This window comes from Adiantum capillus-veneris, chromosome 7 (genome assembly GCF_014529385.1).
Source record: "Adiantum capillus-veneris isolate H3 chromosome 7, ASM1452938v2, whole genome shotgun sequence".
In the NCBI taxonomy this organism is placed as follows: domain Eukaryota; kingdom Viridiplantae; phylum Streptophyta; class Polypodiopsida; order Polypodiales; family Pteridaceae; genus Adiantum; species Adiantum capillus-veneris.
In genome coordinates, this window is record NC_140937.1 from 126937152 (window position 1) to 126952044 (window position 14893).

Genomic DNA, 14893 nt, shown 5'->3' on the forward strand with positions numbered 1-14893 from the left:
AGAGAGTTGTCATGTTGGAGGGGAGAAACACCACTAAACTAAACCATGGAAACTCTACACACACAATCAAGCATCTCTTTCACGCTTTCCAAATCAGACGTAAACATACTAGACACAAACTTACACACACACAATCAATCAACTATGATAGTTGTAATGGAAATGGCCTATGAACTTTGAGAATAGTGGAATTAAGAGAACTAGAGTGAGTATTTTTAGGAGACTACTTTGAGAACATAGAGGGTGAACTTAATTAGCGGTAGCAACATAACCATTAGACTTAATTAACTTGGCATGGACAATACTTTTGCAAGAGAGAGAATTAGAGAACATGACAACATTTGAGGAACGAATTTATGTGGAGCTGGTCCCCCCTCCAATAGGCTTTTGTATTATAGATTCTTCCATAAAGAGAGACATGGTACAATACAATCTTTGTGTGTGACCTAGGTGATGCAATGAAGATGGAAAGCTTCATGCATTACGAACATAACATAAACTTTGTAAAAGCATTAACCATCCCCGGCCTCAGTCCCAAGGCCTCAAACACCTTCGAAGGTGGAGAGAGCTAGCAGGGAATGAGGGTAGGGAAGAGGAAGAAGAAGTAGCATACAAGAAAGAGATAGTTTCTCACTCATCATCACTCTTCTTGCATAGCATAGCATAATAACATAATAATGATGATGAAGAAGATTGCAAGCTTAAGAATTGAAGCATGGCTCTTGGTTGGATTTGCATTCCATAGCCAAGAGTGTTGGTGTAGGCTCTCAACTTCTCAACAAGCTTGGAGAAGGAGATGGAGCTCTTGCACTTTGCCAAGCAAGGAATGAGCATGTGAGTGTGTGTGAGAGAGAGTATACCCCCCAAGAACACCCCCAGCTTACCCCCAGCTTGCTTTGGTCGACCCCCCCTTATAGCTCATGCTAGAAGTTGATTGGACCCCTACAAGCCTAGCCAATCACATGCATAGTGCATATCAAGCAACCATGCTAGCCTTGGGACAAGTGTCCCCCTTTCTCCTTTGAGAAATAGGACTTGATAAATGCATATACAATTAATTCAATTAGCTAAAAGATTATTGGACCCCTTTAGAGGCCAACCAATAGGCTTTAGGAACCTTATGAGGGAAACATGGAGAGGAACTTGACATGTGTCCTTGTTGCTTCTTTAGACTAGGCTTGTCTTGTGTGAGGGTGTGTGTGTTCTCTCTCTCTTTCCCCTACAATTAGGGCTCGCCCCCCCATGAGTAGGGATTGTGGTTGACTTTGGGAACGCCTTAAGCCTCTCAAGCACCTTAGTCATGGAGCACCTTAAGCACCATAATGATGATGAAGAAGATTGCAAGCTTAAGAATTGAAGCATGGCTCTTGGTTGGATTTGCATTCCATAGCCAAGAGTGTTGGTGTAGGCTCTCAACTTCTCAACAAGCTTGGAGAAGGAGATGGAGCTCTTGCACTTTGCCAAGCAAGGAATGAGCATGTGAGTGTGTGAAAGAGAGAGTATACCCCCCAAGCACACCCCCAGCTTGCTTTGGTCGACCCCCCCTTGTAGCTCATGCTAGAAGTTGATTGGACCCCTACAAGCCTAGCCAATCACATGCATAGTGCATATCAAGCAACCATGCTAGCCTTGGGACAAGTGTCCCCCTTTCTCCATTGAGGAAGAGGACTTGATAAATGCATATACAATTAATTCAATAAGCTAAAAGATTATTGGACCCCTTTAGAGGCCAACCAATAGGCTTTAGGAACCTTATGAGGGCAACATGGAGAGGAACTTGACATGTGTCATTGTTGCTTCTTTAGACTAGGCTTGCCTTGTGTGAGGGTGTGTGTGTTCTCTCTCTCTTTCCCCTCCAATTAGGGCTTGCCCCCCCATGAGTAGGGATTGTGGTTGACTTTGGGAACACCTTAAGCCTCTCAAGCACCTTAGTCATGGAGCACCTTAAGCACCTCAAGCACCTTAGTCAGCAAGCACAACAAGCACCTCAAGCTTGGGCCGGGTTCCCACCTCAGGCACATCCCTAGCTTTCCTAAGGTCTAAGGACTTCTAACACTAACCTTTGGAGGTTTTATGAAGCTAACCCTAAGGTCTTTAAGCTCCATTAGCTAGCCTTGCTCTTTGACAGACCATCTCTCATTTGGACCCCTTTAACCTTGGCCCCGTGTTGAGATAGCACATGTCTATATTCTAACCCTTGTTCCCGTTTATTCTCTCACATTAAATGATCGATTTAATATGAGAAAATCATTTGGGTTGGTTACATATTAGATTTTATGACAATTGTATACTAAGTTAAGAATTATAAGATTGATGCCAATAAGATATATCGCATAAATGCATAAAGTAGAGAGGAAAAGAGGGAATGTGCACAACAAGGACTTAGATCCTAGCCTACAAAGTGCATAGCACAAGACTCTTTGCACTTGGATATTTGAAATGATTTGTACCAATTTTTGACCTCTCTTTACGAGCATATTATTCTCATCCACATTTTTATGAGAGATGCTTTCCATGAGACAATGCATTCATCTAAGGGATAGGGAATGTGTTTTAGATTGGGATCTTATTAAAAGCTCTATAGTCTATACACATATGAAAGGTTCCATTCTTCTTCTTGACAAGAAGAACAAGAGCTCCTTATGGTGAACTATTAGGCTTTATAAATCCCATATCCTAGCAATCCTTGAATTTGGGATTGTATAGCTTTATGTGCAAGTGGGTTTACATAATAAGGTGTCTCATAGACACAGACTTGGTGCCTTCCCGAACTAAAAAATTTATGACATACTTTTTCGTGAACCCGTTAAAAATAGGATAGAGTGAAGGTTCAAAATCACTGGATCGACAAACCCTGAATTGAATGCACACTCCATCTTGATCGACCAGTTGCCTAGTGCCATGGAGAGATGCCACAAATGGCAAAGAGAATTTTGGGCACCCTAAGAAAGATGTAATTTGCCTCTATCAATATATTAATGAAATTCGTGGATTCACTGGTCTATCTTGTGCATTGTGTTGAATTATGTTTCACAATCTTTTAAGAGTGTTAAATTATTAATTGCTATTTAATTATTGTAAGTATTTTTGTTTCGTAAATCCACTTAACTCAACCGGGGGGTTGGGAGTGGGTGTAAGAGACTAGGGACAACCACATGCACATCACCACTCATACATACTATATATAGGCCCTTAGCCCTAGCTATATGTAGACCCTTGTATTGCATGTGTGTCCTAACCCTTGGCCTGACATTACTCCCCCTTAGAGAAGCGTTTTTGTCCTCGAAAACAAAAGTGGTGATATCTTTATAAGAACACTAATGTTATCCATAGTGGCACCTCTCACGGATCCAACTGTCCATTTGACTGATACACGGTTTAGTAGGAAGTTCAAAGAAACCTAGAAGAGCATCTTAATTGTCTTGTCCCTCTGCAAACATTTGTGTAAATGGCTTATATCCAAAATAGTGTAGAGTGAATTTATAACTTGCTTGAGTATTTTAAATGAGTTAACACCACTAAGAGGTGGCTAAAAAAATGACCATTTTTCAGACTTTTTGAAGGTGCTAGAACATGTAAAAATACCTCTTCTCAACTTTGCACGAAAGTGACTTGCCGACAAATCTCATCAACACAGATTAAGTCATTGACGTTTTGTCTTTCCTCATTAGTAGGCAACCTCACCATAACTAGTGATCAAGGTTGAAACCCCAACATAAACATGCAGGGACTAAACTTGGTCGCAACATGCATTGCATCATGATAAGCAAACTCCAAACAAGAGAGGTAATCTTTCCAATCGGATTGCTTCTCGTTAGCGTACGCTCTTAGCATATACTTTAGCACTAGATTAATATTTATAAGCTACCCATCCCTCTCTGGATGAGTGGCAATATTGATATAGAGTTGTTTGGGTCCCAACCCTTTATAGACAATCCTCCAGAAATGACCAATAAATGTGGATCACAATTACTCCCAATATTGTTGAGTAATCTATATAACCAATATAGATTATGAACAACCAACTTGGATCCTTAGAGATTGAATAGTGAACTGAATAAACTTGACAAGGTTTAGACAACTTATTTACAAGCACCCATATCGAGCCATCACCTCGTATGGTTGTTGGTAGACCCACAATAAATCTCATAGAGATAGTGCACGTGTGGTATGAAATGCTTCATAATAAGCATGTTGTTCCAAATATATCTTTGCTAAACACTAGGACCCATAGCACCTAGTGTGCATGCATTTACAAAAAAACTTATCCAAATCTGTATTTTCATGACTATAGGTGCCAATACTTATGGCGTGTCATGAAAATTAATTTCTAACCTTCTAAAAGTATTTTCCATCTTAATTTGCCCACTTAAGTTGAGAAAAAATAAAAGAGAACAAGTGAAGTTGATTAAGTGCTTATGGACCAGCTCAGTCAAAAGCTTGGGACAAAAAGGGGAGAAGTCAATAAAAGAGCAAGGGTAATTGCTATTTAGTCATAGGTATAGGTCAAAGATATGTTCAATTCTCATTGGCTAAATGGTATGTATTCTAATTGAAAACTAGTTACAAATTTTGCATGAGATAAAAGCAAGGACTCATTGGGGTTTTGCTTTCTTGCTCCTCTCACACACTCTCTCAAGTGCCCAAGTTGGCAAAGCCAGCTCTTTATTTCTCTCTCTCCCTCCTCTCATGGGAGCTCAAGAGGAGACAATCACGCTCAAGCACTTGGCTATGGATGAGAATCCAAGCAAGTGAAAGCTTCTTCTTCTTCTTCTTCTTCTCTACTATTCTATTATGCTAAGCTATGCTAAGAGCTTGTCCTTGAGTAAGCATATACAAAATAAAAATTCTCTTGCTTGAAAAATACTTCTTTCACCCTCATGTACCTCTTACCCTATAGTTTTTTCTCCTGTTGGGATGTTTAGGGCTTGGGAAGGAGAATTATACCATGGAATCTTGAAAAAAACCATCTTCTTGGTTTGAGAAAAGCTCCACAGGCTCGGTCGCAATCAAAGCTCTCTTTGAGAGAGAATTATAATACAAAAAGCTCTCTTTGAGAGAGAATTATGGTACAAAGACCTTTTGGAGGGAGGGGGGGACGACTCCAAGTAAATCCAATCATCATCCAGTTATCAATCTTAATTGTCGTATTCTCTTTGAATTATGTGCATGATTTTAGTCTTTCAATCTATAATTGTGTAAAGATATTAACATGGCACAACCTCTAGTCCCCTTTTGTTGAATTCTCTTAAGGAAAACTCTCTCCTTTCATATATTAAAATTTTGCTAAATCTAAATGAAGAATTTGATATAGTGGAATTTGAACATATCAAAGGTGAAGCTTCTCTTTTCTTACCTAACAAGAGAGGTCCTTGAGTAATCTATGAAAGGTTGGAGTTGTTCATTGCAAGAGGGTAAGTTGGGCTAGGATTTATTATCTTGGCTGGCATACCTACTTAAGGGTACTGGGAACACCATCGGTAACTATGGTCTTAATAATGGAGTCTTTCAAGACTTGCCTACGGCTTAACCATTATTGAGCTATTAGCTGCTCAATAAGTACCAGTGCCAGCTTAACACTAGTAAACTCACTCCACCACTCTTTGCATTTAACAATATTTTAAACCATGGGTGTAGTTACTCAAGTTCCAATTTTTGAGAGGAGTAGTAGCCAAAGTTTTGGAGTGCCAAGGAAAGAGCTAGCATTCACATACAAGGAAATTTAATCATGACACAACATAATCAAGAGAATGTAATCAATATTGACAATTTAGATCTCGCTCATGGTATAGAATTTGATGATGGTTGCAGAGTTGTCAACTATCTTGTTGACAAATTACAAGAAGCAATGGGAAGCCCTATTTTGCAAGCGGAGGTTCAAAGCTGAGTTCAAACCCTTCAAGTTCCCCAAGTTCTCAAGAAAAGAGAAGTTTTGTGAGGCCTCCTAGTGAGACCTCCAAAAGAGGAATCTCTTTGGATAATGAAGAGGAGATACCAGAGGGACCTCCAAGTCAAACTATTCAAGAAGAAGAAGTGTGTCATAAACTTTCAAGGGAGAGGTATGAAAGCGATACCTCTCCTACCTCTGAAAGTGATGTTGTCCCCAGAAGACGGCGGGCATGGCAGTCACCTAGTCCTCCCAAGAGGAAGTCATCAAGCACTCCCTCCCATGCCAATCCAAAGAAGGAAGAAAGAAATCCAAGCGAGAGGAAGCAATCACCATCCTCGCCTTCCTCTTCCTCTTCCTATTACTCTTCATCATCACCATGTTCTGACATGGAGGGCAGTGACGTGCCATCCAAGAGAGAGAAGAGAACATCACTTTCCTTACCTATGATGGAGCCTTTATATGTCATGAAAGAGGTACAAAAGCTAGAAAATTTTAAAGAGCGAGGAAAGAACATCACTTTCCTTACCTATGATGGAACCTTTGCAGTAATAGATAAAGTGTTGGCTTTTATCCAAAAAAATTGACGCAGCTTTTGGAGATGAAGATTTCTCAAAATCTTTAAAGCTCCAAAATGTTTCTATGCATTTCCAAAAGTCAGTCCGTCATTGGGCAAGCCTACGTGCTCAAGGAGAAGCTCCAAAGACATGGAAGGCTCTGAGAATTGCTATTATGAAGCGATTCCTTGCAAGTGATGTCGAAGTCTTCATGGAATAGAGAAGCTTGAAGATGTTCCCATATGAGTCTATTCAAAAGTATGTGGATAAGTTTTGGGAGTTACATCTCAAAGCCACTATCTATAAAAAAGCCTTTGCGGAACAAAAGCAACAATTTTGTGATGGTCTATGTGAGGAGATGAGTGAGTATGTCATCTCGCAAAGACCTAAAGCTATCTCGACGGTCACACTATGGTCTCCTCGAGTCTTCAATTCCAATAAGGGAGTAAGATAGGCTCAAAGCCAAGAGAAGCTAAGGAACCAACTGAGCCAAAGGGCAAGAACAATGCGACACAAAATTCTCTCAAGGCTAACAACAACAACAATAAAGGAAAGGTGAAGAAAAAAAGCTACAAAGGTTAAAACAAACTTTTGCTTGAAGAGGTTGAGCATTATCATAAAGATAACAAGTGTTTCAAGTGTGAGGAGCAAGGTCATGTTTCTTGGGCATGTCCCAAGGCAAGTGAACGTAATGAATCTTAGAGCCACCATGGTGGAGGTTCTAAAAGAGGAAGGCCATTGCAAAGGATCACCACTCTCTTATGCTTGGGAAAAATTAAGAGAGCATGAAACTTTCATACTGTTTGATACAAGCTCTACCCACAACTTCATTTTTTTTGAGCTAGCTACTAAGCCAATAATTCATGACTTTGAGATGGGAGATGTGGTACAAGCAAATGGAGCTTTCAAAGGGCAAGAGGCCTCAATCACTCCATTGATGTGCATAACTATGTTGACAAAGAAGATTTCTTCATCTCTCTCCACTCAAGCATGAAGATGTTATCCTAAGGGCACCATGGCTTGATCGCATGGTTGCAACTATGAAGTTTCTTGAGAGAAAATTCCTCTTTTCCTATAGAGGCAAGGATGTTGCACTTGATGTAAACAGTGCAAGCAACACTATACCACTTGTACAGACTCAAACTTCAGACAAGTAATGAAAAACTCTCTTTCTTGTTACATGGTTTTTGTCAAAGATGAGATGCATGTGTTCCTAATAAGGTCAAAAATAAAACTAAAGAGAAATTAGAGTTCTCTAGTTTCCTAAATGAGTTTCAAGATGTCTTTACGGATGACATTCGTAGGGAGTGATGGGGGCTTTTCACAAGCCAAGCTCCCATACCCCTCTTCTCTCGTCCCCACCCCATGAAAACCCCCTTTTAGGGAGGGAGTGATAAAAGGCATTGGAAAAAGTAAGAAAAAATAAAGTATGATTATGTAAATATATGAGAAAGGTAAAATAAGCCACCTCATGCCTGCGGGACAGCCCATCCCCACCTTGCCTCCTTTTTCTTCACTGTTGCCCCGCCGTGTGTCCCTTTTCCTCTCCTCCACTCAAAAGGTCAACCCCCTCTCTCTTCCCCTTGTCCTTTCTCCTTTCTCTCTCCCCTCAAGCTACCCCACCTCTCACCAATAATGCATTCTAACTCACCAATAATGCACCCTAACTCACATGCAACTTACCCTATCTTCCAAAATAATATACCCCACCCCCCCTTTCTCTCTCCTATCATATCCCATGACCCAAATACCCCCCCCTCTCTCTAAAGGGCGCCATGTCTCTTGTCTTGTAGCTAAATAACCTCCCCCACACTCACACACACACACACACACTCAATTTCACTAAAAAAGGTGCCCACAGACCCATCCCCACCCGGTGGTTACCTGATTTTTCTTGTGTTCACACACATCTGCACACAGATTCACCTCTGAACACACTCCCCTCTCTCCCCTCTTGTAATTACTTTATTCTCCATGTCACCTCTCACTTTTTTTCATCAACCCATCTCTCTCTCTTAGTCTCTCTCTCATGAGACTGCTGTTCTGGCACATATACACACAGCCAGACAAGTGGGACCCACAGTCACATGGCCTATGTAAATAATGATTTCTTTATTTCTAAATTCTAGAATTTCTCCCCCCTCCTCCCCTATATAAAGAGGGGTCACCATCACACTAAAGACACACACAACATCACCAAAGAACACACTATGCATTGTGTGTGCCTAGTGCACACACACACACCCACACCATCACCATCACCGCAATCACCATGCTTGTCTTGAGCATGACCTCTACACCCTTTGGCTATGGAAGATGAAGGGCAACTAAATGAAGGATGATGGCCATAACCCTCGTGTGAGTCTTCGCCATCAACTCCCACCTATCCGCCATGTGCTCTACCACTCTCTCCCTTCTCATTTCCCTACCCCATGCTCCCCATTTGATCGCCTTATTCTCTAAATAAAGCTTGAGGTTTTGTGAGTATGTTTTCTTGCAATGTTTTGCCCATGTGAGGTGTGCGGAATCGCCACCTAGTCTTGTGTTTGGAGTGAGCTTGTGTATGTGTGAAGGGTGTGCAGATTCGCCATCCTTTTGTGGTGCCTAAGTACTAGGCCGCTATACCTCCTCTCTCTCTCTCTCTCTCTCTCTCTCTCTCTCTCTCTCACTTGATCTCATTCCCTTTCCTCTTCATCATTACTCCCAAGCATCCATCTCTCTTGGATGAAAACTTTGTTATGGTGGTGTGTTGTTTGCATCCTAGCCGCTGAAGCTAGGTGGTGCCCCTGTTTGCTTTACCATGACAGGCTCGAGGCGCGCCATTCGGTCCCCGGTGTTTTAGAGGCCGTCAGGGTTCGGGGTTCGCTTTGCTCCCGTCATTTGGTGCCCCCCACTGAGGATCTTTTCATGAAACCCTCCAGTTTACAAGACTGAAACCCTTAAACTATTGTGAATGGATGAATGGCTAGCAGGATTTGCTAATTGGACGACAGAAGAAGAAGAGCTCCAAGCACAACTAGACGAACTTCGCATCTCCATCGAAGCTCGAGTGCCAGGCGTAACAGTAATCGATTTGCAGTGGGAGAGTCAACCAACACGCCAAACCCAGTGGATATACATAGGCCAAGTGCCAAGAAGAAGAAGGAGAAGGTCGAAACCATGTCCGCAACCTACAACCAACCCACAACAACAAAATGGAAGGAGCTCTACACAATAGAGAATCAACACTATTCTACTTTGAGAATCGGGTAACTCAAGTCACCGACGTAATTATCACAGTCAGTTTTCAAGTCGCACCTAATGCTGCAGCACAGATAACGGAAGCATTGGCTCACACTCTCACTAGAGAAACTAGGGATCTACTGAGTTTGTTTCAGGAAAGAACACCACCCCCTCCCACAAGCTTGGACAGTGACTAAGCACCTCTAAGCTTCACATGAATCAGTACAACCTAGCTCAAGACAGATCACACATACCAACACGTGTACGCTCAATCAAGGTAATACTGGATTTGAAGGCTCACTACCAGCACGTCATTGACACCATGCTGGGTGGGGAGCGATTTTTTGAGGTTCTGGCATCAGATCAACCATTTGTCTTACCTTTGGTACAAGGCAATGTACCGTTTGAAGTTTTAATCTATGTCCTAGTATAAGAGGGTATACACGCCTCCTTGTAAAGAAGAAAAAACTTTTGTAAGTTAAGCAGTGTGTCTTTCTAGCTCTCTCTCAGTAATCATGGCAAGTGTAGCATTTCCAACATTTAAAGGAAAGAAGGGGGAGGATTTGGTAACAGACTTCCTAGATGACTTTGAAGTAGCATGTGTAGTGAGCAACAAAGATACGGATGAATCCCGGGTTAGAATCTTTAAGCATCTCATGAAGCTAGAAGCTAGATCATGGTACAATGCACTTCCACAAGCAACCAAGGATGACTGGGAACCCTTAAAAACCGCTTTTAAGAGGCGCTTTGGGGGAGGTACCACTTCAGAAAAGTTGTGGGACAAGTTGAGAGACTTGAAGCAGGAGGGTCTTTTCCACCTATGAGTCCAAATTTGTGGATTTGTGGGAACGGTGGGTTGAGTCACTGGCAAGGGGGAAAGCCGCACCCGATTTCCTAAAAAAAGATCGGTTCATGCATGGCTTATGGCCGCTTCTCAAGGAGAAGGTGAAAGGTAGATTCCCGGCTACGTACGAGTTAGCCGTTGAGATTGCTCGCCTTAAGGACAAGAAGCTGCGAATGAAAGCCAAAGAAACCGAGTCAACAGAAGAAGGAACATCGCGTCGACCAGGAACTACGACAACCACCATACCACCACCACCGGCTCTTGGGGTAAGAGATGACCAACAAGATATGTTGGCCCATATTACTGACCAACTGCAGAATTTGTCTGTCCACTTAATACAGCAAGGGAGGAGTCAAGAAAGAGATCAAGACCCTGGAAGAGCACGACGACAAAACAGGGAGTATCATTGCTACAACTGTGGAGAAGACGGTCACGGTATGTACTACTGTCCCAAACCACGACAAAACTATGATAGAGGAGGTAGGAGGAACCAATTGTCACCCCCTAGAGAAAGAACACCCCCACCCCGAGCACCACCCCCACCAACACAAATTCTACGTCCACCCCAGACACCACTACAAGCATCCATCCCACCTCTTCCACCAGCCCCACCACCTGATCTCCCTGTAAACATCATAAGGCTAGAAGAGAAAGGAAAAGCCGTAGTAGTGGATCCACCCAGAGCAAAGGAGAGGGACAAGGGTAAGGAGAAGGTAACCTTTATAGAAGCACTTGAAGCCATGACTGTGAAAAGAGCTAGGAGGGAGAAAGCTACACAATCAGATGATGAGAGAAGCATGAGAGGAGAAACTAGCAAGAGGCCATCCAGGCCACGACGGAAATTGGGCATCACCGACTTCCAGCTAGGGGAAAGTTCTAAGCCCTATGATCTAACATTGAATGTGGCAGAGCAAGGACCGAAGATTACATGGCCACAGCTGCTACATCTTGCACCAAAAGTAAGGCGACAATGGTCTAAAATGGTAAGTACAAGACACTCCAAAACAAAGGTAGCCGGAGCAATTTCGGGATGCAACATGGATGAAATCCTTCCAATTGTCGACGTAAACATAAAAGGAAAGAGGGTTGGAAACACCTACACTGATGGAGGTGCACAAATCTGTGTAATGAGCGAAGCTATGATGCTTCGATTAGGGCTCGAGGTTGACATGCCTTCTCCATGCAAGGCAAAGATGGCAAACAACGCAAAAGTAAAGTGTGTGGGTGTGGTAAGTGCCGTAAAAATAAAAGCTTTCAACACTGAGGTAGAGGTAGATGTTTTTGTAATGCCTACTAAGGGGGAAGGCTATCCACTAATCTTGGGAAGACCATGGTTGATGGCCATGAAGGCAAAACAGGACTGGGGTACTGGCCTTCTACGCATGACCGGTAAGAAAGGGGAGACAATCTACTACGACATGCGGATTAGTAAGCAGAAAAAAATGAATCTGGAAACATCGACAGATGAAACCACTAGCGAATCTTCCAGTTCTGAGGAGACCACATCCACCGACGAAAGTGACAGTTCCATTGATGTGATGGGTATCATTATGAAGGATCCACAAATGGTAAGCACAACTGGTGATCCGTCACCAAAAGGGCAACCCAATGAAGAGGAAAGCAAATCACCTGGCCTAGGAGGAAGTAGGTTGAAAGGTATGTTGTCTACGGAATTAACACTTGAGGAGAAAGATAGTTTTTTGCAAATGTTGATGGGATTTCCTAACCTATTCATTGATAACTATGAAAGAATCACAGGCATTACAGTGGTGGAACATCATATTAAGTTGAAGGAAGGGGTAAAACCAGTTGTGCAAAAGCTACGACGACTGGGGGTCATACAAGAAAAGGCACTCTTGGCCGAGGTAAGGAAACTGCTGGAGGCGGGATTCATCTATCCTGTAGAAAACTTAGAATGGGTGTCACCCGTAGTGGTGACGCCTAAAAAGAATGGTAAGTGGAGGGTTTGTGTTGACTACAAACCACTAAATGCAGCTACAAAGAGAGACCACTTTCCTCTCCCTTTCTTGGATGAAATTCTGAATGAAGTAGCAAGTTTTGAATGCTATACCGTCTGTGATGGTTATTCAGGATACTTTCAAATACGCATAGCCTTGGAAGATCAGCTAAAAACCACTTTTATCACGCCATGGGGTTGTTTTGCATACAGGGTTATGCCATTTGGTCTCACAAATGCACCTGCCACATTCCAAAGATATGTCACATATGTTTTTCAACCGTTCTTTGGAACATCCATAAGAGTGTTCATTGATTATTTTTGTATATATAGCTCCCGTATTTCACATTTAGAAAAGGTAACTGAAGGTTTGACCAGGTTGCAGAGCCTAGGTGGGCAATTAAATGTGGATAAATGTCACATTGAGGAGAGTAAAGTCATTCTACTAGGCCATGAAATTTCAGCAAGAGGTATCAACGCCGACCCAAGTAAGGTGTCCGCACTCATAGCCCTACCTTCACCAACGACCGCACGTCAACTGGTCTCTTTTCTACAGAAGGTGAGGTACTTAAGTAGATTCATACATCTACTATCACAACTTGTTCTACCACTGCAACAACTCACTCAAAGATCAACTTTCACTTGGGACGAGGAAAGCGAACATCACTACAACAAGGTAAAGGAGGTCTTAGCCACTCTGCCAACTATCTCACCACCTAAGTGGGATGAAAAATTCTATGTCACCTCAAGTGTTGGTGATGACTCATTGGGGGTTGTGCTACTCCAAAAGGATACGACGACATCTTTCATGAGGCCAATCTACTTCTCTAGTCGAATGATGACAGCAGGAGAGAAAGGTTTCACCCATGTGGAACACTAAGTCCTAGCTCTTAGATTTGCAACTACAAAGTTTAGGTCATATTTGCTGCCTAAGCAATTTGTGATTCTAACCACGGATGAAATATTTCCCTATGTTGTACAACACATGGATGTGTCTGCTAGAATTACTAAATGGCTAGTTCGTCTGCAAGAGTTTGACTACACGGTACAGGTAGAAAGCACGACAAGGGCAAGTTTGGGGGGACTCATGACCTACCAAGTCTTTGAAGGGAAGGAGAAGCCATCTAAGGAAGGAGAAGTCCGATTACCTCCAGTACCACCGATGGTAGAAGGAGCATACTCTCTCTACTTTGATGGAGCCTACAAGCGAGCGTCCAACAAAGCAGCTGCAGGCATAGTGGTCTTTGATGACAAAGGTATTTTCGTTGGGCCAATTGTTAGATTCACATTCTAACAATGAAGCTGAGTATGCAGCACTAACCAAGGGTCTACAATGGTGCGTCTCACAAGGTGTACAACACCTTAATGTATTTGGGGATGCTCTACTTCTGGTAAGGCAAGTAAATGGAGCATGGACATGCAAGAATCCTAGTTTAAGGACTCACTTAAGTGGTGTAAAAACCTTGTTGGGTAAGTTTGAAGAAGTTCAAATACACCGTATCCCAAGGGCTCAAAACCAAGAAGCAGATGCCCTAGCAAGTGAAAGACTACAGGAAGTGGTGGTTGGAGCAATAAAACTAAAGCTCCCTCTATTTCAAGGAAGTGATGCCTTGCCTGACATCATGCATTTTTTGGAAACAGGGGAATGCCCATCAGATTTAACAAAGGGACAGAAGCAATGGCTGACGCGGAAGGCCACAAGGTATCGACTCATCAATGACGGTTTGTACTGTAAGGGTAATGACCAAATACTCAGGAAGGTCCCTCTCTCTCAGGAAATCACGGGAGTAATTGCTAGTTGTCACGACGGGGTTTGTGGTGGTCACTTTGCCCTAGACATAACAAGTAGGAAAATCTTGCAGGCAGGCTTCATATGGCTTAGCCTCAACCATGATGTACACCACTGGTGCAAAACGTGTAAGTTGTGTCAAAAGGCCGGCACTAGGTCACTTATGCCTGAACCACAGACACCTATTCTCTCATATGGCCCATTTGAAAAATGGGGTATCTATGCCATTGGGCCATTACCTAGGGCCAACTCAGGAAAATTCTACATTATCATGGGGGTCGACTACATGACTAGATGGGCAGAGGCTACAGCCACCACTAGAATCATAGTGGTAGAGGTAGCTAAATTTATCTACGAGCACATATGCTGTAGGTTTGGCACACCTTTAGAGATCATCTCTGATAGAGGGCCAGGTTTCAGAGCAGACTTGGTAGGAGAATTAATGCAGAAACTGGGCATTACAAGGAGGCACTCTTCACCATATTACCCTCAATGTAATGGCCTAGTTGAAAAGGTAAATGGAATGGTTTCTAAAATTATTACCAAGCAGGTAAACAATCATCCTGGAGACTGGGATAAGTATCTACTACCAGCTTTATGGGCCTACAGAACTTCATTTCGTACATTCTTGGGATTC